This window comes from Balaenoptera acutorostrata, chromosome 2 (assembly GCF_949987535.1).
Source record: "Balaenoptera acutorostrata chromosome 2, mBalAcu1.1, whole genome shotgun sequence".
Lineage (NCBI taxonomy): Eukaryota > Metazoa > Chordata > Mammalia > Artiodactyla > Balaenopteridae > Balaenoptera > Balaenoptera acutorostrata.
This window is the reverse complement of record NC_080065.1, coordinates 79,312,269-79,336,354: the sequence shown is the minus strand read 5'-3', so window position 1 is coordinate 79,336,354 and position 24,086 is coordinate 79,312,269. Positions and strand designations below refer to the sequence as shown.

Sequence of the window (24,086 nt, the reverse complement as noted above, 5' to 3'; positions counted from 1 at the left end):
GTTCATGTTAAATGGAATATCTCTTTAAACTATTCTCGACATTTCCTAGATTAGATGAATTATGAATTTGATTATTAAAATTAACCTTTTATGTTCATCTGGTATGTTGTTCTGAGCCAATGTCCTTTTGTACTAAATCTTTATCTTTCTGCGCTCTGGAAAAAAAAAATCTTTATTCAGGTAGATAGATAATGCAAAGTATATTTTGCATGACATGTAGTTTGCAATATATACAGGTTGTTTTACATACAAATATTTTACAAATATATCTTGCATGAGCCAGAAGAAGGATAGGCATATTCTAAGTTTGTACATCTTGTTATTTCTCCTTCCTTTCCTCAAAATTAATTAGTATTTTGGAAATAATAGAAATGAAAATTGGCTAAATTCTACTAGTACCAGTAAAGATAAACTATATTTGACTCCTAAAATATGTGCTAACTGATGCCCTCCCCACCCTCCACCACATCCCCATTGCAGTACTCTCTAGGTTTTAAGAACATTTTGTTAAATTAGTTAAAGGGAAAAGATTCTAAAAAATCATGCTTGGCTATTATGTCATAGGCAGATGGGCCTTCTCATTACACTCTTTATTTTATTCTTCTTCATGAATTTGTCAGGGTTTTTTTTTCTGATTTTTAAAGAAGAGACTGTACAAATTGTTCCTTGAACCTCTTTTTCCTTTGGGAATGCACTCCTGCATCCACACATATCCATATTCATGTACATGTGTGTACAGACACACATACTACTGGGAATCTCTTGTGGGGAATTTGTGAATTATTTGATCAGAACAGAGGGATTCTGATTACATTGTGATATAGAATTGAGAAGGAATTCTGGAATTTTATTCAGAATGAGTATTTAGAATCAGTATAACACTATTCAAAGTTGTATGGAATACCTTAACAAAACCTGTTGTAACTCATTGACTATGAGTTGATTTTTAATTGCAGAAAGTTGTGTTTGGCCGTTTTTACAGATGAAAGAGTCTGAGGCAGAGGTTAATGGATTGCATGTGGTTATCATATCTTCAGTTAGAAAGTCATTTATTTCAAGGGCATTTGAACTCCTTTTTCAAGAGTAACTTTTTCTAGGAGTTAGAGCAGATGCAGTTTGAAGGAGGGAAGACCAGTTTGTGACAATGTTTACAGGCATTAGGTTTCCCAAATCTAAGATTAAACGTGGGTTTGATTGCTAAGAAGTATGTAGACTATATGAAAAGATTGTGTGTACTTTTTAGCTTTGCTTAGGTTCCTGAAATATCTTGTTGAATACAGAATAGCTAGTTGAAGCTATACTAGGATGCTAAGAAAACATATTCAGTGTTCATCTGTACTCATTTCCCATCTAGCTCCTAGAACAATTGTGTCTCTGTGCTATGCTAATGTTAAAATCAACTGAGGGGCACAATCAGTATATCAGATAAAATATTTGTTTACTAAAACCTAGCTTGACTGAGCTAGACATCTTTTGGAGCCTAAAAACAGGTTGTTCAAACAACTTATGTTTAGTGATGGTTGATTTGGTGGAAATATTAAAGAAAAATATATCATTAGTATTAACAACTAGGAAGTAAAAACAGCTAGCAGGTGCACTTGGCACATAGAAACTAGAGATGAGAGGTTTAGCCGGGAATTAGGGAATTACTAATTCATTAGTCTATGATGTAATAAAGAGCTATGCAATTTATTTGTTTACTTTTTACTGTCTCCTAAGAGCAGATACCTGTCTTTTTCTCTTCTGTATCCCCAGTGCCTGATCAATGACTGGTACATAGCAGCTTCTCAATAAACATTTGTTGACTGAGCAAACTTCCTGATAGAGAGCAGGAATTAGACTTCACATTGATTAATGCTATATTCATTGCTGTAATCAGAGTAGAAGATTGCAGGTAGAGGGTAAAGAATTATTTTTGTTTGCTTTCAAACAGGCTATTGCTGTCTCAGAGATCGTAGTTATTTCTTAGAAAATAACAACAAATGTATGTTTTTGTAAATGAGGGACATTTTCAAGGCATCAGTTGCTTGAATTAAAAAGATTTATGAAATGGGAAAATCTAATATTAGGAAAGCAGTTTCTTTTTAGGGTCATGACATATGTAACATTGGAAGTCATTGGTTATAGATACCAGAATGCAGGATGATCCTTGTTTGAGGTAATTTAGGGGCCAGTGCGAGAATTCTGACTTGGACTTGGAACCAGTGACAGTTTATTTGGGACTCCTCAGTGTACTGAGAAACCCTACAAATCTTAGAACCAGTCGAATACTCTAGTGGTCTGCATTCCCATACAACTTGAGGTCTGTAAACAGTGTACTACCCCTAAGTTAAAAAAGGCTGCTGCCCATTGTTCTAATGATTTCATAAAGATATTTGTCCGTATTTACTTTTTCAATTAAAAAGTCCAGTGTACATCTTTAGAGACAGTTATTAATTTACTTTTTCTAAGGACAGAAACCTATGTAATATCTAGACAGTATATGTATGTATGCACATTTGTGTATACACACATAGGTAGGTAGATAAATGTAGATAGAGGAATATAGATAATGTATATTATATTAAAACTTTCACATCTTTCCTAATTAGTGATAATTTCTGAATAGTTTCAAAGGTGGTGTGGGCTGACAATCTTGGCAAAACTATATTCTCATAGGCAGCAGAGAAGAGACCTGGTCTCAACATATTCTATAATTCTTCAAGCAATATGTATCTATTTAGGGGAAATAGTCCATTTGGGACAGAATGGAGAAGGGGCCATAGTTTCTGTGACTTTGTCTCCAAATCAGTACATACCCAATGTGGTACTTATTTAGAAGTTTCTTTTTGTTTTAACAAATCTTTTGTGTTTGTAATGATATAGATAGATAGATAGATAGATAGATAGATATAATTTCAAAGTTGTAAGCCACTTACACTGTAAAGGAATTTTGAAGCTCTCATTTTTTAAAAATACCTTTGTAATTAATAGTTTTTCAAGATATTCTTCCACTAACATATATATATACACACACACACACACACACACATAGTGGTAAGAAAACTTAACATGAGCTCTACCCTCTTGACAAATATATAAGTGCACAACAGTATTGTTAACCATAGACACTATGTTGTACAGCAAGCAGATCTTTAGAACTAATTGATCTTGCATGACTGGAATTATATACCCATTGAACAGCCACTTCCCATTTCACCTTCCCCCCCAGTCCCTGGCAACTACTATTTTGCTATCTTGTTTCTCTGAGTTTGACTATTTTAGATACTTCATATGGGTGGAATTGTGCTGTATTTGTCCTTTTGTGACTGACTTATTTCACTTAGCATAATGTCCTCCAGGTTCATCTATGTTGTTGCATATGGCAGGACTTCCTTCTTTTTGAAGGCTGAATAATATTCCGTTATAGGTACATACCACATTTTCTTTACGCATTCTTCCATCATTGGATATCTGGGTTGTTTCCATATCTTGGCTATTGTGAATAATGTGGCAACGACTATGAGAGTGCAGATAGCTCTTTGAGATTATGATTTTCATTCTTTTGGATATATACCCAAAAGTGGGATTACTAGGTCATATGGTAATTCTATTTTTAACTTTTTTAGGCACCTCCATACTATTTTCCATAGTGGCTGCACCGTTTTATATTCCCACCAACAGTGTACAAGGTTTCCAATTTTGGAATTACTGTGGTTATCATCAAGTGATATGCTCTTGGTGTACATATATTTGATATGCATCTGCCTCGCATGGTCCATGCTTATTTTGTTATACTCTTTCCAAATAATTTATAAAAGTGATTTACTTGTATTGATAGTAAAAACACCTTACACTCAAAAACTGATTTTCTTTTCTTTTCTTTTTTTTTTTAAACTTTTTTATATGCATTATCTCATCTGATTCTTATAGGCCTGTATGCTCAGTCTCCTCTTAGAGTTGTTACTGGGAATTTTCTAAGAACCTATTACACGTTTTAAATTTGAGCTTTATTGTTCAAATTAGTCTGTCTGCAAAATTGTAAGCCACTTACATTGTAAAGGAATTTGGAAGTCCTCATTTTTTAAAAATAGCTTTGTAATTCATAATTTTTCAAGATACACTTCCACTAACATTTTTATGTCAGTGCATTTATAGGATTGAGCAAAAAATTTTATAGTAGATGACATGAATATTTTACTTTAAGTCTGCAGTGCAAAAGAACAACAACAAAAAAATGTGTGGGGAATTCTGTTATGAGCTAACAAGTCTGTGGGTTTAATTTGAATTCACTGAAGAGAGTGGACTTCGTAGATTCACAGTTAATGAGCCATTTCTCTTAAAGTATTCTGTCACTATGGGATTGCATACAGTTAGAACTGACAGTTGGAAACGTGCTGAGATAGGAAAACTAAAAAACAGCTGTCTCTCTGGGCAAATGGTACCAGCTGGTGAGGCTCTCCAAAGGAAAATATTTTATATAATAAAATAGCTTTCAGATATCACTAAAGTTATGTATTATATACTTGTTTTCTTTTGTTTTTGTTTTTGATTTTTTAGTTTGCTTTTGTCAAGCCAAAATACTAAGATTTTTTTTCAGTTTATGAAGTTTTGTATTTTGTTGACAACTAATCTCTTTAGCATATGTAAGCAATATATATATAAGGCTTTCAAATTTACTTTTTGAAATTGCATGGGAATCATTGGAAAGGTGTTTTTATTTCTTATATGGGTTTTAGCAGTAGACACAATTTTTTCCTGTCAGGTCTTTTCTAGAATGAAATAGATTTTTTAAATGTCTTGAATTGTTTCAGAAATGAATGGTTATGTTCTCATACTCTGAGAAAAGATTTATACCACTGAACCTTTTTTTTTTTTTTAACTTTTAAAAGTAGACTTTATTTTTCAGAACATTTTTTTTTTCAATGTGGATCAAGTTTATTTTATTTTATTTTTTAAACATCTTTACTGGAGTATAATTGCTTTACAATGGTGTGTTAGTTTCTGCTTTATAACAAAGTGAATCAGCTGTACGTATACATATATCCCCATATCTCCTCCCTCTTGCGTCTCCCTCCCACCCTCCCTGTCCCACCCCTCTAGGTGGTCATAAAGCACTCAGCTAATCTCCCTGTGCTATGAAGCTGCTTCCCACTAGCTATCTATTTTACATTTGGTAGTGTATATATGTCCATGCCACTCTCTCACTTCGTCCCAGTTTAACCTTCCCCCTCCCCACGTCCTCAAGTCCATTCTCTACGTCTGTGTCTTTATACCTCTCCTGCCCTTAGGTTCTCCAGAACCTTTGTTTTTTAATTTTTTTAGATTCCATATATATGTGTTAGCATATGGTATTTGTTTTTCTGTTTCTGACTTCACTCTGTATGACAGTCTCTAGGTCCATCCACCTCACTACAAATAACTCAATTTCATTTCTTTTTATGGCCGAGTAATATTCCATTGTGTATATGTACCACTGAACCTTAATTTAAATTTTGGTGGGTCCCATTCTTTTGACATTGTCAGATCTAAGTGGCAAAAATTATCATTTAAGTTTGTAAAAAAAAATTTCCTGTATTTTATCTAAGTAGGAATCTATTACTTTTGTGGCAGAATAGTGTTTATTGAATTTCTAGAATGTCTGTGTCCTGAGTCCTTTAGTTTTGTACATGGAGAAACTGTGTAATTAATGTTTATGCAAAAACGGGCAAATGGCTAGTGTATACTACAGACTTCGGTAGAGCTTCATCCTTTCACTCATAAGACAAAACCTTAGCTAAAGTAATAAATCTAACTGAGTGTATTGTATTGGTAGTAATCTACCTTACCTCCTCTTCGGCTTATTAACTATACCTTTTTGTTTACTTTATTAATGGTTGCTATGGGGTTTACAATATGCATCTTTAACTTGCTGTAATTTATCTTCAAATTATACCACTTAAAATATAATGTGAGAGCCTCATAACATTGCACTTTCATTTCTTCCTTTATCTGAGTTTCCATCTGGAATCATTTTCTTTAGCATAAAGAACGTTTTATATTATTTCTAGTACCAGTCTGCTGGCAATTTATTTTTTTTGGCTTTTGTTTGTCTGGAAAGGTCTTTAATTTGCCTTCATTCTGAAGGATATTTTCAGTGTATGTAGAATTCTAGGTATGGGGTATTTTTTTTTTTTCTTGGATTACTTTAAAGATGTTTCCTCATTTTCTTCTGGTTTGTATTTTTTCTATTGAAAAGTTAGTAGTATTTCTTATCTTTGATAATCTCTATGCAACGTGTTGTCTTCTCTGGCTGCTTTTTAGATTTTCTCTTTATTACTGGTTTTCAGCAATCTGATTATGAATGTGCCTTGAGGTTCTTTTCTTCATTATCTTCTTTGTTGAGCTTCTTGGATATGTGCATTTATAGTTTTTATCAAATCTGGAAAATGATCTGCCATTATTTTAAAAAATATTTCTTCTCTGCCCCCCTCCCTCCCCCACCCTGTACTCCAATTACATGTATGTTAAGCTGCTTGATATTGTCCCACTGGTCACTGAAGTTCATTTTTTCAGTTTTTTTCCTCTCTTTCATTCTGGATAGCTTTTATTGCTCTACCTTTACATTCGCTAATCTGTTCTTCTGCAGTGTTTAATCAGATGTTAAACCTATTCACTAAATTTCTTATTTCAGATGCTCAGAATCTGTATATTTCAGTTCTGAGCAGTCCCATTTTTGGTTCTTTTTAAAAATCCATTTCTTTTCTCATTATATTTATATTTTCCTTTACATCCTTGAATATTTTTTGTAATATCTGGTTTAATGTACTTGTCCCCTAATTTCATCATCATCTCTATTATTTCTAGGTCTATTTTTTAAAAAAAAATTTTTTAAGAGTAGTTATTTGTTATTTCATTTTTTTTTAAAGCTTGATGGTATTCACATTGCTTAATTTGTGTCATGCTTTATTTATTTATTTTATTTCTTTATTTATGGCTGTGTTGGGTCTTCGTTTCTGTGCGAGGGCTTTCTCTAGCTGTGGCAAGTGGGGGCCACTCTTCATTGTGGTGCGCGGGCCTCTCGCTATCGTGGCCTCTCTTGTCGCGGAGCACAGGCTCCAGACGCGCAGGCTCAGTAATTGTGGCTCACAGGCCCAGCTGCTCCGCGGCATGTGGGATCTTCCCAGACCAGGGCTCGAACCCGTGTTCCCTGCATTAGCAGGCAGATTCTCAACCACTGCGCCACCAGGGAAGCCCCTCTAGGTCTATTTTTATTGACTGATTTCTCTCCCAGTTATGGATCACTTTTTCCTATTTCTGTGAATGTCTATAGTAATTTGTACTGGATGATGAACATTATGGTGAGTGTCTGGAATTTGTTGTCCGCCTTTAAAGAACATTGAATTTTGTTTCAGCAGCAGTTAGGTTAGGTTTATCGTGGAATAGTTCATTTGTGGATTTGTTTTAAAGCTCAGCTAAGGTAGATCTAGAGTAGCTGTTGCTCTAGGGATAGTTTAGCTCTCTTCTGAGAGAGCATTTGACCCTGAGGCATCACTCTTCTTGGGCCACTACTAAATACCGCTAACTACTCAGTGAAGTCTTTTTACTCTGGCTGGTTTCAACTCAGATGTCTCAGAGCCCTATAAAAGCTCTTTGAATTGTTCACCTTTAAACTTTTCAGTAGTTTTTTTCCTTAGTAGTTTTCTTACTCTAGCCTGTTGGAAATTTCACCCTATGCATTCACAGCATAGCCAAAGACTTATAGGAACTCATATGTAGATTTCTGTTGCTCTTTTTCTGCATAACTCCGTTATCTCTGGTATTATGCCCTGCAAATTCCAGTTACCTCAGTTTCCCTGAGCTCAAATCTCCTTTTCCTTAACTCAGGCCACTGGGTTCTGCCTGGGTTCCTCCTCCCTGGGCCACAGTCCAGAAATGGCCTTCAGGCAGAAAGCCAAGGTGATGATGGGGCTTGTCTCCTTTGTTTTCAGGGATCACAGGTCTATATTGCCTGTTTTCCACTGTCTGAAACAGTTTAATATATTTTATACACTTGTTTATTTGTTAATGGTGAGAGGGCAAATCCAAATGCTAGTAATTTCATTGTGGCCAAAATCTAACAATTTATCGTACTTTTATTTGTTGTTGTTGTTTATAATATAGTAGAAACAGGAAGATCGAGGAAACTTCTCTTCCTCTCCCTTCATTGGAGAAGTTATGAAAGAGTATCTCCTGATTTAAGATAGCCCATCTTTCTTAGAATAGTGGTTCCCACAAGAATCCACATCATTATGTTCAATAGACTTGCCCTCTATTTTAGCTCAAAGAAGAACTTTCTTGTTAAATTGTTAAAGCTCTCCATATAGAAAGGTAAATGGAGAGTGGTAAAAATAGTATTGTTTTTATTCCTGCCATCATTGTAGGGAATAGTTACCTTGCTTTGAAAAAGGTTAAAGAGGCAGAGTGTTAATCTACAATGTAGTTGCTGATATTCTTTTAGTTTCACGAATTCAGAAGACATAGCAAAGGCTACTCTGAGTTTGTTAGTCTACCTAATTTTTTTTTGTCCCTAGCCATAGTGTAGTCTTATTCTTTATGTGAGTGCTTTTCCTTAGGTAGAGTAAATAATTTATAAGAAATTTATTATTTGCATGTACAATATCTGACTTATACCTTGTTTTTTTTTTCTGGCTTACTGATATCTATTATTAAACCTTTTATTTTCATGTATTGGTCTACCTTAGGTGTGTGAACTATAATGTGTTTCCTTGAGTGTGTTAATAAACATCAGCCCAAAGTCATTCAAGAATGTCTGTTTGCCTTTGAGATCATTTTTATAAGTGTCTCCTTTAACAGAGTGAGAAGGAAAGAGGAGAAGATCATGAAAAGTTAGTAGGATTCTTTACCTAGATGCCTGACTTAGTGATGCTTTTGTCCTGAGTGACCGAGTTCAAGAACCATGGAATCATAAGTCTTCTTGTTTTTGAAACATAGATATTGATATTATTAAGAGTAACAGGAAAAATTGGGCTATAACATTTCATGACAAATCATTTGCAAATACCCAATATTGAAACTAAAATTATATAATTTTATGTGGCCAGGAAATGAATCAAGAGCAGTGCTTTTTATAGTATACATCTCAGAAAAGATGCTGGTTAGACTTTTTTTCCCTTTTGGGCCAGGGCAAGGCGTACTGTGGAAAGTCTCTATGGGTTCCAGGTATGCTGTTTAGGCCAGGGATTCTTAACCCTAGGGGATAGGATTTAGGGCATGGGGTCTGTGAACCTCAATGGGATAAAAATTACATCTTTATTTTACTAAACTCTAAGCTAAATTTCTTTTAATTGTAAATGTAGGCATAAAAAATAGTAATATTAGCAGTCTTGTGACTTTTTTCACAGAAATAACCTGTTTTTATATGATAAAACTATAGTTTTAGATATATCTAAAATGCATTAATGGACATCCCTGGTGGCACAGTGGTTAAGAATCTGCCTGCCAATGCAGGGGACACAGGTTCTATCCCTAGTCTGGGAAGATCCCACATGCTTCGGAGCAACTAAGCCCGTGAGCCACAACTACTGAGCCTGCACTCTAGAGCCCACGAGCCACAACTGCTGAGCTCACGTGCCACAACTACTGAAGCCCGCGTGCCTAGAGCCCGTGCTCCTCAATGAGAAGCCTATGCACCGCAATGAAGAGTAGCCCTCACTTGCTGCAACTAGAGAAAGCCCGCATGCAGCAATGAAGACCCAACGGAGCCAAAAAAAAATAAATGAAAATTTTTTTTAAAAAGTTAAAAAATGAAATGCATTAATAAGGAAGGACATATATTACAATATATCACAAATCTGGTATTTTAAAAAATTTGAACTGTATTCCACTTTAATTGGTTTCCTTTGTAATCCTGTATATTTTAATTTTTTAAAAAGCATTGTCTGAGAAGAGTCCATCGACTTCATCATACAGCCAAAAGAGCATTCTTTATTTGTTCACACATTTAGAATGTCTAGTTTAGGCAGTTAAAATTACTCTCTTTTTACTTTACCTTCCTTAAATATCCTCTTTTGTTTCTGTTCTTGCCTGCTGGTATTAGTTTACTAATAGGCCTTTAATTTCAGTTTTACATCTCACTCTCCATTAGCATCTTTATTTATTGACTATGTAACATAGGAGATGGAATATAAGTCCAGAAAACAGATTCTAGGCTCCAGGGCAGGCAGACTGCCTAGGTTTCAATCGGAACTCTGTGACTTATTTAGCTGTGTGACTGTGGGCAAGTTATCTAACCTTTCAGATGCTTTGGTTTCCTCCTTTATAGGGTTGTTGTGAAGATTAAAGGAGTGGAGATTGATTAAAGGAACTTATGTTAGTGTGAGTGCTATGCATATGCCTGCTATTATTGCTGTTTATTCAAAAAAATATTTGATTGCCATTATATGAGCTAGGCCCTAGACATTCAGCCCAAGACAGATGCTCCTCTTCCAAAAAGCTTAAAGTCTAGTGGCAAAGACAGATCTTGGAAAATACATTATTAATAATCTAAGTGTTAGGATGGAGGAATGCAAGATTCTTAGCTGTGTCTTGAGGATAAATTCAGGGCCAGGCAAGGAAGAAGTTGAAGCTGAATAAGCAAAGAATGGGACAAACATGCCCAGCGAAGCAACATCGTTTGCTAAGGCTCTGAGATGAAAAAGATCATGATACATCTGATAATTTAAAAGAAAGTCAGTGTGGCTACACAATATGGAGAATGAGGAAAGGGAGTCGTATAGGATGATACTTGAGAAGTAAGCAGGGGCCAGATCTGGTAAGGCCATGCTTGATTTAAGGATTGCGGTCCTATTCTTGTAGCACTGGGAAGCTTTAGATTTGCATTTGTAAAGGATGTCTGCTAACAGGAGATATGATCTGAAGGAAGATCTGCTCTACAGAATAGATATAGCAGAAGGAAGCTACAGATGCAATCCAAGAAGAGATAATAACCTGTTGATGGACTAGAATGAACTAGAATGGCAGTAGTAGAGATGGGGCTATTCCAGAATTAGCTTGAGGGATTTGATGATTGATTGCAAGGGGAGGATGAAGGAGAAGGAGTTAAGACATTTAGGCTTCTGGCTTGAGCAGTTAGGTGCATGGTAGTACCATCTAGGGAGCTGATGAACACACTGGAGGAGGAATAGGTTTGGAGATGTATAGATGGAGTCAGTTTGAACATAATGAACTTGAGGTGCCTGTGAAATCACTAGGAGATATCAGTAGTTAGTTGGATACACTTACAAGCCTGTTGCTTTGATAAACTATTTAAGAATCTGGCTATTGGAAGGTAAGGATGGCTTAGAAAAAGGACTCTTCTTTAGAGCAGGTAAAAGGAAAACGTGAGAGCAAGTGATCTGAGGCTGATCTAAATGAAGGACAGCTGGGGATATGGGCTAGCACTCCAAGGAATGCTAATGGGAAGTTGGAGGAATGAATTTTATTTCAAAGATATGCTGAAAAAGCAGTTACTTCAAAAGACTTCTTAAAAGTTTAGAATGTACCCACTGAGAATGAAGTATAAAAGGTTTTAACGGGAAAAATAAGAATGAGATGGAGATAATGCTAGTGAAATTTAAGATGTAGTTCTGACTTAAGAGGATATGCACCCAGGGTAATGTGATTTCGTTCTAATTAGACAACTCATTGCCATTCATATCATAGTCTCTTTAATGTAAAGATGCTAGAGGAGCCCTTTTAGGTTTAGCCAAACTGACATTATTGAATAGTATCTAACCTTAATTATTAAGACATTTTATGTTTTTTCTTCCTCCTGCTTTCCTCCTGTCCCTCCCTTCCTTCATCTCTCCCTCCTCCTTTCCTCCCCTCCCTCCATCCCTTTCTAGGAGGGAGGTAGGATGGAATGTAGAGTTAGGATAAATAGGACATTAGGAGGAAAAGGTGTTGTTTTTTAAATAGTTAGGTAACTTACAGGGTGGATCTTTATTTTAAATGATTCTAAGTCCCAAGCTAATAATTATGTGTACATTTAATTTGCATAGGATTTAATAAACAATGCTTAAGGTTATATGTTTTTCTTAGTGAGTACTTTTGAGAAGCATTAAATATTTTAAAAATTGATTAAACTCTGGTACAGACACGGTGGAATACTGAGGCTAGTAAAAAAGAATAAAGAAGACCTCTGTTACTGACAGAGGATAGATGATCTGGATAAATTTTCAAATGATAAAGTAACAGTTATTTAGTCATAAGGAAGAAGGGATAATAAGACTACATTGTGCAACAGTATACAGTACATTATAGTATACTGGCTTTTTTAAGAAAGAGAGGGAAATAATACATTTTTGTTTGGTTATACTGGCACTGAGAAACACTGGAAGGATACATGAGAAAGTAAATAATGAGATTACCTATGCGGGCAAAGTAAGGGGGAAAACAATGGAGGAGGACAGGGGTGGGAGTGAGACTCCTCAGTATATATTGTGTTATAGTGGTTTCATTTTTAAATCTTGTGTATTTACTTCCAATACAAAAATTAATTTTTAAAATATTGTTTTCCTTTTAAATGTATTACTTATAGATCTTTATAAACTGTAATACCACGTTTGTAAGCACTACCAATTATTTTTCATTAATTCATTGTTCATGTGCATCTATAGTGTGGTTGATGCTACAATAAAGTGGGATATAAATCTTGTCTGTAAGGTGGCTACTTCAGTGGGCAAATGAGAATGTGAAGTAATCATGATGGAATGCTAAATGTCATAAGAGAAGCACAGAGTCATTGGTAGAATCAGCAAAAACCAGGTAGGAGGTAACATTTGAATTGAATTTTGGGAATTTGGAGAAAAATGAGGGAAGTTAAGAGAATTTTGGATGGGAGATGAACATAGGCACCAACATAGCAAATAGTAGGACTTATTCTAGTGAGTCCTTGATTTTGACAAGCCATAAGGGATGAAAATTATCCCCAAGTATAGCTGTGGTCTTATAACATTTTGAGAAATTAAAATGTTTTGATGAAAGCAAATTGTTGTTACCTTATTTATCATCTGCCACTTTTCCATTGAAATAATTGTGGAAATAGATGCAGTGTCAGTAGCACCTGCACTAGGAATATGAACAATGTGGGAAATTGTAAAATAATCTTATGTTTTGATATAATTTCACACTCACAGAAAAGTTGCATGATTAAAAAGAACCACGAAAAAAAAAAAAAAAAAGAACCACGTATATCATATATTATTATGTAATTTTTTTCTGAACAATTTGAGAGTAAGTTGGAAACATTATGCCCTTTTACCACTAATACACTGGTGTATAATACCTAAGGATAAGAACATTCTCTTCATAACTACAGAAGAATGATCAGAGTCAGGAAATTTTATATTATGTCAATCTACAAGCCATGTTTAAACTTTGCTGATTGTCACATTATGTACTTAATAGCTGATATTCCTCAAGTCCAGAATCAAGTCTAGGTTCACGTGTTGCATGTAGTTGTCGTGTCCCTTTATCTTCCTTTAATTTGGAACCGTTCCTTAGCCTTTTTTTTTTTTTTTTTTTTTTGACATTGACTTTTTTTGAGGAGTACAGGACATTTGAAGAGTGACCCTTAATTTAGGTTTGTCATTTGTATTCACATGATTAGATTCAGGTCATGAGTCTTTGACAGTAGTACCTTAGAGGTGATCTTTTGTCCTCAACGTATGATATCAAGAATACATGATTTTGGTTTGCTCTAATATTGGTGATGTCTGCCAGGTTATATTATAAAACTACTATATTTTTCTCTTTGTAATTAATAAGTAATTTGGAGGAATGTATTTGAGACCATGTTCCTTATGGAACTTCTACCTATTAATTTTAGCATCCATTAATGATTTTCTAACTCCATCATTTCTTCTATATGTATTAGCTGGCATTCTATCTTAAGAAAGAGCTTCTTTTTTCCTCTTTCCTTTTTATTTTATTCATTGTTTTGTATCATTGTGGATTCATGGATACTTATTTTACTCAATGGGCTGTATACTCCATTGCTGTCATTATTTTCATGCCTAAATTATGCCAGATTTGGCCAGGGAGTCTCATTAAGCAGGTTCTTGTTTTCTTTTAACATTTATTCATCACTCTTTCAAGCAGTTTCTTATTTTCTTGCATACAAAAAAATTTTTTTTCAGACTTAACTTGTACTTTCTTTGCTTCAGGCCCTGAATCAGCCTTTTCTCCCTGGAAACTTGGTTCCTTCTATGGCAAAGGGCATATAAAACTCAAGCCCCTGAGTCAGCCCAATCTCCAATTAGCTCTGGGTATTTTTATTGGAAAAGTTTTTATATATGTATGTATAAAACACACACAGACACCAAGATCTGTGTACTGGTGGTGGTGTCATTGCTTCTCAGCTGTCAGCAAATGTGCATGTGTATCTGTGAGTACACATGCATATATATATTCATAGTTTTTACTCTCTGTAGATAGGTAAATATAGAAATAAATAAGATATAGATGTATATATGTATGCGTATATATATAAGTGTATATATGCTCATGTAGATATACACATATATCCAACTTATCTATGTACGTGGATAGGAGATACATGTACATATATATATATATATATATATAGTAAAAAATAAAAGTGCATACTGATACCAGCTCAATATTTTTTTATTAATCAAATCTCAGTATTAAACCCTGAAGCAGAATAATTAAACCTTGCAGAGGAGAGAAACTGTAGTTGATTTCCTTCTACTAAGCTCTTACTATATTCTCCTGTATTACAGCCTGAAAACTGAAGGGAGATGACTTTTCTTCGAGGTAGCCAAGACTCTCCTATCCCCTACAGTAACATGAAACTGATGCTGAATTACCACTCCTAGCAATGTAAAGTGACTGGGTGATGTTTTGTATCTATATCCGGAGATGTAAAGTTAGCAATTAGGAAGGAGTTGAGACTGGAAGAGTTGTCAAAGTGGTGTACTCTGGGGACTGTAGCATTTCATTCAGTGTTACTAATGATAAAGGTACTACAGATGCTGATTATCGTAAAGTTCACCCTTCATATTTAGATGAGCTAACTTTGGAATCAGGCATGCTGGATTTTAGCTGCAGTATATCTGCATATCAGTAGTAAACAAAATGTTGTAAAATGCCCCAAATTAAACTATATCCTGTTCATATTAGCCACTCTTTCACCTTAAAACCTGAGAAGACCATGTATATTATATTAAATATTACTATATTAAATATTTTCTTATTTTATATTAAATATTCTAATCTGAAATTTATGGGACCAAGAAATCTCCAGAAAGAATTGGGAGGGTAAATGGATAGTCAGCCAAGTTACAGGAGTTTCTTCTAGGCCTGTTTCTGCTAATTCAATAATGAAAACTTAGAAAAAGTTAAAAACCAAAAAAATTTGTTGAGCACCTTATTCCACTTGCTTTAGTTTTAATTATAATCAAAAAAACCATAGTCTTTATTCTCAAGGAACGTACATTAAGTAGAGGAAATAAGACTAAAAGGAATATAATAAGCAGAAGAGTAAAAGCCAGTAAATAATTATTTGTTGAATAGACTCCTGTTTCCTGAGGAAATATTTTAGGGGGAAGGTTTACGAAGATAGTGTGCTTTAAGGTGATTTTTTTTTTTTTTTTTAGGATGACTATAATTGAAGAGCCAGAGGTACAAAAACATTAGATAAGAGAACTAATATTTAGAGACCTTAAAATAAGTATCATTTTAAATGGTTAAAGATATAAGAAAATAAAAATAACATATAACAAAGATTAGAACAATATAAAAAAGAAAGCATAGATTAAATAATACCCAAGAAAATGTACAGACATCAAAATACAGTCAATAAAGTTAAAAATTCAGTGGACTAGTTAAATAGCAGATTTGACACAGCTGAAGGGAGAATTAGAACCCCAGAAGGTAGACCTAAGAAAATTACTCAGTATGTAGCCCTGAGAGATAAAAAGGGATGGAAAATATGAAAGCGGGCTTATAATAGGGAAAGTAGAACAAGAATGTCCAGCATGTATCTAGTAGGTGTTCCAGAAGAAGAGAATGGGAGTGAGGAAATATTTGAAGAAGTACTATCTGTGAATTGTTCTGAATTGGTGAAAGGTTCAAGAAGTACACTGAGTCCTCAGGAAGATTGATAAGACTTAATCCATACCTAGACATTATAGTAAATCCACAGCATATCAGAGACATAGGGAAAGATCATAAAAGAAACCAGAGGATGAAGCCTGATTACTTACAACCACAGTAAAACTGACAGCAGAAATATTAACAATAACCATGGAAACCAGAAGACACCAGAGAAAATATCTATTGTTCTAGAACTTTATGCCCAAGTAAAACTATCATTCAGTGTTAGGTCCAGATAGAGATATTTTCAGACAAAAAACTGACAGTTTACTTTTTCCTAAAGAACTAATGAAGAAGAAAACTGAACTAATGAGAGTGAAAGAGATGTACCCCAAAAGGAATGCTGAGCAAATGAATTGATTGTCACATGGGAATCAAAACAAACTTTACCTAAATAAAGCAAAATAATCACACACACACACACACAAAAGGTACAAATCAAGGGAAAAAATATATCTTATACAAATAGTATGTAAGATGAGTTAAAAAGATGGGTTAAAGCTGTTTCAAGTCAAACTATTCAAGAGGAAAAGAAAATTTATTAATTTTAGACTTTGATATGTCAAATATTCATGTTAAAGCTATAAAGATGCAACTAGAGGAATAGAACTAGAATATGTAACTTTTATCCAGAAAGGCAGGAGTAAAGAAAAGTTAATCTATTAAAAGATAGGAAAAGAAAAAAAGAAACATATAAAAAGCAAGGTAAGTAAAGGTACAAAATACAATGAAAAGTTAAATCTAAATTCAGTAATCACAATGAATTAAATAAACTTGCCAGTTAAAAGATGGTCAGCATGAATTAAAAAAAAATTTTGTATGTGATTTATAAAATACTTATCTAAAATATAAGACCGGGCTTCCCTGGTGGTGCAGTGGTTAAGAATCTGCCTGCCAATGCAGGGGACACGGGTTTGAGCCGTGATCCGGGAAGATCGCACATGCCGCGGAGCAGCTAAGCCTGTGCACCACAACTACTGAGCCTGCTCTCTAGAGCCCACGAGCCACAACTACTGAGCCCACGTGCCACAGCTACCGAAGCCCGTGTGCCTAAAGCCTGTGCTCCACAACAAGAGAAACCCCCACTCGCCGCAACTAGAGAAAGCCCGGGAGCAGCAACGAAAACCCAACACAGCCAAAATTAAAATAAATAAATTTTAAAAAATAAAAAATAAAATAAAAATATGAGAGCATGTTAAAGTAGAAAGTAAAGCTAATTATGCATACAGTTTTTTAAAAATATTAAAAGTAGATATTTTGCAAAGTGGTTATTTACTGTTTGAGCATCAATATTTTCTATTTTTATTAAGCTATAATAATTATAAATTTTCCAGTTTTGTTTAAAAATGGAAAAAATCTATAATATTAAATTTAATATGTAAATCTCATCTACTTATTAACTTTTAATACTCAAAGAAGTACTACATTGTCCTTGCTGGTATAATACTAAATGATTCTGTTGAACCATGAATTGCTCAGCCCTGAAGGTAAAAATTACACTGCTTTGGGGATAAACATGTTTTAAAATCAAGTAATTGCTCAGAACTAAAATCTACTACTACTTGCACTTTGTTTAGAGATGAAATGAGTAAGACTGGTTTCTTAAAAGCCATGGAGTTTTAAAAGTGCTATTTGTATCAATAAGTGAAGTGAAACTGAGATAATCTTAACAAAGACTGTTTTAAATGCAAAAGTCTGTTTTCAAAATTATTATTAAACTTCCAATATAGTAAAAACTCATAATATCAAATTTTTTTACATTTGTAAGTCAGACTGCCTGTGTTGACTCCGTTTGGCTTATTTGTGAAATCAGAGCTTCCTAAGCAAATGAGTAGTGTTAAAAGGAGTTGCTTAGGTAAAACTAAACTGTTTTCAACTGTTCTGAGTATCTATTTAATACAGAAATCATATACATAATTGTTTTAGGCAGAGGAGAACTAAGGAAACTGTCACTTCACTGTACTAATTACAAATCACTTAATTTTATTCCATCAATTAGAACTAGATTTCTCCTAGGTAACAATTTATTAACCTAAGTCTCTTTAAAAGTTGTTCCTTTTAAAATCTTTTATAGTTCATATTTTACTAATTCAGGTTGGTAGTCTGTTGAGTCTGTTTTCTGAGACTTTCTTTGATTACGGGGCATAAAATTTCATGGATATATGTAAATCTTTGAGAGCATTTCTTTCGGTTCAGTTCATCCACGCTTATACTCCAAATCAGGGTACTCTTAGCATTTAGTTGTCCTCTCCAGAGGTGGATGTTACTCAGGATTTATGGATGTTGGTGTTTTGTGTCTTGGCCTAAAGTTCTTACTCTTCTGATGGGCCCAATACAGAAATTTTTATCTTACCGTTAATAAAGTTGAGAAATGAAAATTGTTATTGCTGTGAATCAATGAGGTCAAACTTAATTTCTTACTAATGAGAGGGTTTTCTTCAGAGTAAGAAAGAACAGAAGCTTGGCCATCTAATAGTAAAGTTAACATTGTATTTTTATTTAATTAAAATATTTATGTTAATTTTCTTTCATTTCTCCAGTCATATTTCTTGTCATATATCCCATTTTGTTTCTCAAATCCAGTCGCAAAAAGGTCTAAAGTACCTTCTGGGAAGCTTCTTAGTTTCATTACCCACCTCCTTAAATTATAATCTGCCAGAATAATTTCAGTGCTTTTGCAGGAATAAAGGGTGTCATTATTAGCTTCTTATTTAATTAATGATCAGATATAATGCAGAAATGCATGAGGTACATGATAAGCACATAGCAACTGCTCAATAAATGTCAATTAAATTTATTGCAGGGTGAGTATACCCCTTCTGTTGGAAGTACTCCATTGAGAATTAATTTTTATCAGGCTTCATTTTCCTTCTTCCCACTGTCTATTTCTTTGATCGCCCCTGCTCTTTCTGTTAAAATTTTCTTTAATTCCTAGGTAGAGAAATCCTGAGGTAGAAAAAAGTCTAGTTTGACTCCAGTTCGTAGAGGGCATTATTCTGTTGTTAGACAAGGGATCTATTTCATGAATATATAATCTCAAAATTACTTCCCTATGTCTTCCATTGTGGATTCATTTAATTTTAGCTATATGGCTACTTCTTAGGAATCAAAAGAAATCCAGAGAAATTATCAAGTGTAGTAATTTTTTTTTCTTTCCAGTTTTTCTTTCAAATAATACTATACTGCTTCATGGGTAGTGTGAGTACCTTGTAACAGAGCTTCTCCCTCCCATAACTTATAATCTTGCTGTCATTCATTTTTCTTTTCTATAAGCTATAATCACCGAAAACATCACTGCTATTATTTTCAACAAACTGTTGTCTGTTAGGTCAATTAAGAATAAGAAAAGGGACTTCCCTGGTGGCACAGTGGTTGAGAATCTGCCTGCCAATGCAGGGGACACGGGTTCAAGCCCTGGTCTGGGAAGATCCCACATGCCACAGAGCAACTAGGCTTGTGCGCCACAACAATTGAGCCTGTGCTCTAGGGCCCGCGAGCCACAACTACTGAGCCCGCATGCCACAACGACTGAAGCCTGCACACCTAGAGCCCATGCTCCGCAAACAAGAGAAGCCCGCGTACTGCAACCAAGAGTAGCCCCTGCTTGCCGCAACTAGAGAAAGCCTGCGTGCAGCAACGAAGACCCAATGCGGCCAAAAATAAATAAATAAATTTATTTTAAAAAAAGAAAAAATTTAAAAATTATTTTACCTTGATTTATTCCTCTCTAACACTCTTCCTTTCTTTATGTACATCCAAATTTCTGACCTATATAATTTTCCTTCTCTCTGAATAATTTATTTTAACATTTTTTGTGGTGGATCTACTTGCAAAAATTCCCTCAATTTTTGATTGAGAAAATCTTTATTTCTCACCTTTGAAGGATAAGTTCACTGGATACAGAATTATAGATTGGTGGATTTTTTCTTTCAATACATTGAATATTTCAATCTGCTCTCTTCTTACGTGCATGATTCCGAAGAGAAGTCTGATATAATTCTTATTTTATTTTCCTTTCTAGGTAAAGTCTTCCACATCCCTCACTCCCCCAGATCTCTCCATACTGCCAGTCTGGATTCTTTGTGCAATTTTAATATGATATGGCCAGGTGTAGTTTTGGTATTTATCCTGCTTGGAGTTCTTTGGATCACCTGGATCTGTGGTTTTGTGTCTGTCATTGATTTTGGAATATTCTCAGCCATTATTATGCCAGATTGTTCCTCTGTTCTTTCCTCTTTCTTCTCTTTCTGGTATTACTATTATGCATATGTTAAAACTTTTGTAATTGCCCTATAATTCTCATATATCCTGTTCCATCTTTTCATTTTTTTTCTCCTCTTTGCATTACAGTTTTGGAAGTGTGTACTGTTACATCTTGAAACTGTTTGATTCTTTTCTTGGCCATATCTAGTCTACTGATGAGCCCATCAAAGGCATTCTTCATTTTCATTACAGTGTTTTTGATCTAGCATTTTCTTTTGATTCTTTCTTAGAGTTTCCATCTCTCAGCTTACGTACTCATCTGTTCTTTTATGTTGTCAACTTTTTCAATAAATCCTTTGGCATATTACTTATTGTTGTTTTAAATTCCAATTCTGATAATTCCAAATTTTCTGATGCTTGATTTGTCTCTTCAGGTTGTTTCTTTTTGCCTTTTAGTGTGCCTGGTAGTTTTTTGTTGAAAGCTGGACATGATGTATTGGGTAAAAGGAACTTTGGTAGATAGGTCTTTTTAGTGTGAAGTTTTATGTTTATCTGGCTAGGAGTCAGTCTGTGTCTACTATTTGCTGTAGCTCTTGTGGCCAAGGCTAAAATTTCCTCTTATGTCCTTGTTTTTGTTTTCCCTGGTGTCTTTAAGTGTTCTGGAGATTTTAAATAGGGGTGAGCCTTGCAGTTCTTTTAGCTGTATCTGATTCCTTGTTATTTTATAGGAGCCCTATTGCTATGGTGGTAATGTGAGGAAGGGTGGAAGGAAACCTTCTATAGTCCTATGATTAGGTCTGTCTTTTAGTGAATGTTTTGCTTCCCCTGTGTCAGTTACGCTCTGGTGAAATAGTTTTCCTTGTGAGAAGGCCTTATTAAGGAGAACAGAGTTCAGTAGTATTTCAAAATGGTTACTTTCCACTTCCCCTGCTGGAAGCAGGTGAGGATTTTTCTCTAATCTCCACAGTGAAGAACCTAGTGAGGCTCATGGAGGTAAAATTCATAGAAGTTTGGAGAATCCTTCTTTAAGGCTGAGGCCCCTCCTAATTTTTCATTCTTAAGCTAGTATTCATATTGAACCTCCAGAAATTAATCAATTATAGTTGAAAGTGTTCCTACCCCAGGACTGGCTTCAGCCAACACTTCTGCGCCTGGGCTTTTGTTACCAGTAAGTCCTTATCCTCTGTATCTGCCTGGCTGTGTCTCCAGTTTTCGGGGAAGCAGTTTGCCCTGTGACCTCAAATATCCGATAGATCTAAGAAGAGTCATTGGTTTTCAGTTTGTTCAGCTTTTTTCTTTTTGTGAGGATAGGAGTGACTACTTCCAGGCTCTTCATATTTCAGAACAGAAACCAGAAGTTCCTGTGTTTCTTATTAGAATGAAGATTTCACTTTAGCTCAGTCTTATTAGTCTCTTAAGCCTTTTCTTTTCATGTAGGAACTTCACTGGAAACAATGTCTCTAGCGAATATTTGAACATAGATTACATTTGGGCGAGATACTTTTTTCATCTATTTTTTTCAAAATTATCTTTTCATTTATTGACTTTTCTAAATGCAGACTGCAGTCCTCCTCAAGCTGTAAGGCTATGAATCCTTGATGCGTTCTTTCTAAGCCTCAATTCAGCAGTTAGAAAGATTTTTAAAAAATCTGAAGCACTTATCTCCCTCAAAGGACGTAGACAGAATGAACAGTGAAGAGAATTTGTATACTGTTTTAAAGTACCTTCAATGCACCAGACACTATCCTGTATGGATACACAGAAATGTAGAGTTAGGATACCTAAATTTTAGTGTTCTCAGGCTAGTCAGGTAACAAGACAGGTGAATAATATCAAACTCATATGCTTCAGGCATGTGCAGGGAAGCACAGAGGTGGGATATTTTGTCTTACCTTGGAGGGTTGGGATGAGGCAGGAAAAAGTCACCTAAAGCAGCTGACATGTGATCTGTCTCTTGGAGGATGACTAGGGTGGAGGAGAACATTCCAGCAGAGAAAACTGCCTACAAGATAGATGGTTTAGTTTATGGTTGCTTTTCTTCTGCAGTCAGGACTTTGAGAGCAAGGCAAATTGGGCAAGTTAGGTAGTGTCTTTCCAACTCTATTCGATGTATGGTTTTATTAGAACAGATACTTGCTGTATAATGTTTTTCAAAGTCAAATGTAAGCAATGTTTGAATTGTTTTGTATTATATTGCAGTATGAAATTGAGAATTAACTGCAATATGTATTTCATATTGATATAAGGTATAACCTGACAAAATAATTTTTTAATTCTCAAATTATGTCTTGTAAGTATTTTGCATGGTGGTAGAATTCACTTGAGTTTAAGTTTGATTGGTTTTATTGTTTCTTTAAATGTAAGGATATTTTATGATTTCATAGAAGGAAATTTTTAGAAATGATAACCCACTCATTTTAGCTAATCTCATTTAGTTAAACCATTTCTCTTGAAGTGGTAACCCATTATATAACTTCATGTATATTTTTAGACTCATACATATATTTACTCTTTCAGGTTTATAGTACTGCTGCTTTCTGGTGAAGGTATAATGAACATATTTAAAATTGTACATAAAATATAGGAATACTATTCAATTAATAACTAGTAGATTATCGCCTAGTTCTAGTTTAGTGTTGTAGCTTTTGAAATTACTATTACCAGACAATATAAAGCTGTTCTAGCATACATCTAATATACTGTTTCTAAAATGAATGAATATGTATACAGAGAAGGAGGGATTTTGGACTTCTTAGAGAAAGCAGGATAGAGAATCTTATTTTAGATGACAGAAGACAGCACCAAAGTGATCTTAATTTTTCTAAAAAAAAAAAATCATCTGATCTTGTTTCATATTAAGATTTGACTTTTAATTATGTTGCTGCTAAAATTATTCTCTGAGATTCTGTGCATAGATGATTCAAGATATTTTTGAAACACTCCTTAAAATGACCATTAAAGCCTATTAAATCATCACTTTTACTCCAGACATCTCTTTCTTCACTTGCTTTGCTTTCTTTAATAGAAATAGTGTATTAGTTTTCTGTTGCTGCTGTAACGAATTACCATAAATTTAGTGGCTTAAAACAACACAAATATATTATCCTACAATTCTTGAGGTCAGAAGTTCAGTATGAGTGCCACCAGACTAAAATCAAGGTGTTGGACAGGCTGTTCCTTTCTGGAGTCTTTAGGGGGAGAATCCATTTACTGCTTCTTTGAGTTGTTGGCAGAATTCAGTTCCTTGCAAGTATAGCACCTAGGTCTTGTTTTCTTACTGGCTATAAACTGAGGATTATCCCACCTTTTAAAGGCCACCACATTTCCTGGCTCATTGTCTCCTTCCTCCATCTTCAAAACCAGCAATGGCCTATCGAGGCCTTCTCACTTTGCATCTTTCTGACATACTGTTCTGTAATCTTTTACTTATAAGGATTCATATGATTAAGTTGGGCCCACTCAGGTAATCCAGGGTAATATCCCCATCTTGGGTTCTTAACGTTAATCATATCTGCAAAGTCCCTTTTACCATGTAACATAACCTGTTAACAGGTTAACAGGTTATGTTAACATAACATGTTAACAGGTTAGGATGTAGACATCTTTGGGGAGCCATGTTTCTGCCTAATATAACCGGTAGTACTAACTGGTGCCTGGCTTTGCTGGATCAGTTTTCCTTTTCTGTTTAGGATACCTCTGACTTTTCCCTCTTTGATTCATGGAATACAAAAGAAGTGTTAGGATTCAGCAGAGTCATGATAGTA

The 24,086-nt window shown here is 34.7% G+C and overlaps 1 protein-coding gene across 4 annotated transcripts in view; it reads left to right on the top strand.

Moving 5' to 3' along the window:
• The window catches only part of FAM172A (family with sequence similarity 172 member A), a 428,330-nt gene that overhangs the window by 80,764 nt on the left and 323,480 nt on the right, over positions 1-24,086 (top strand). The window lies entirely within an intron of this gene.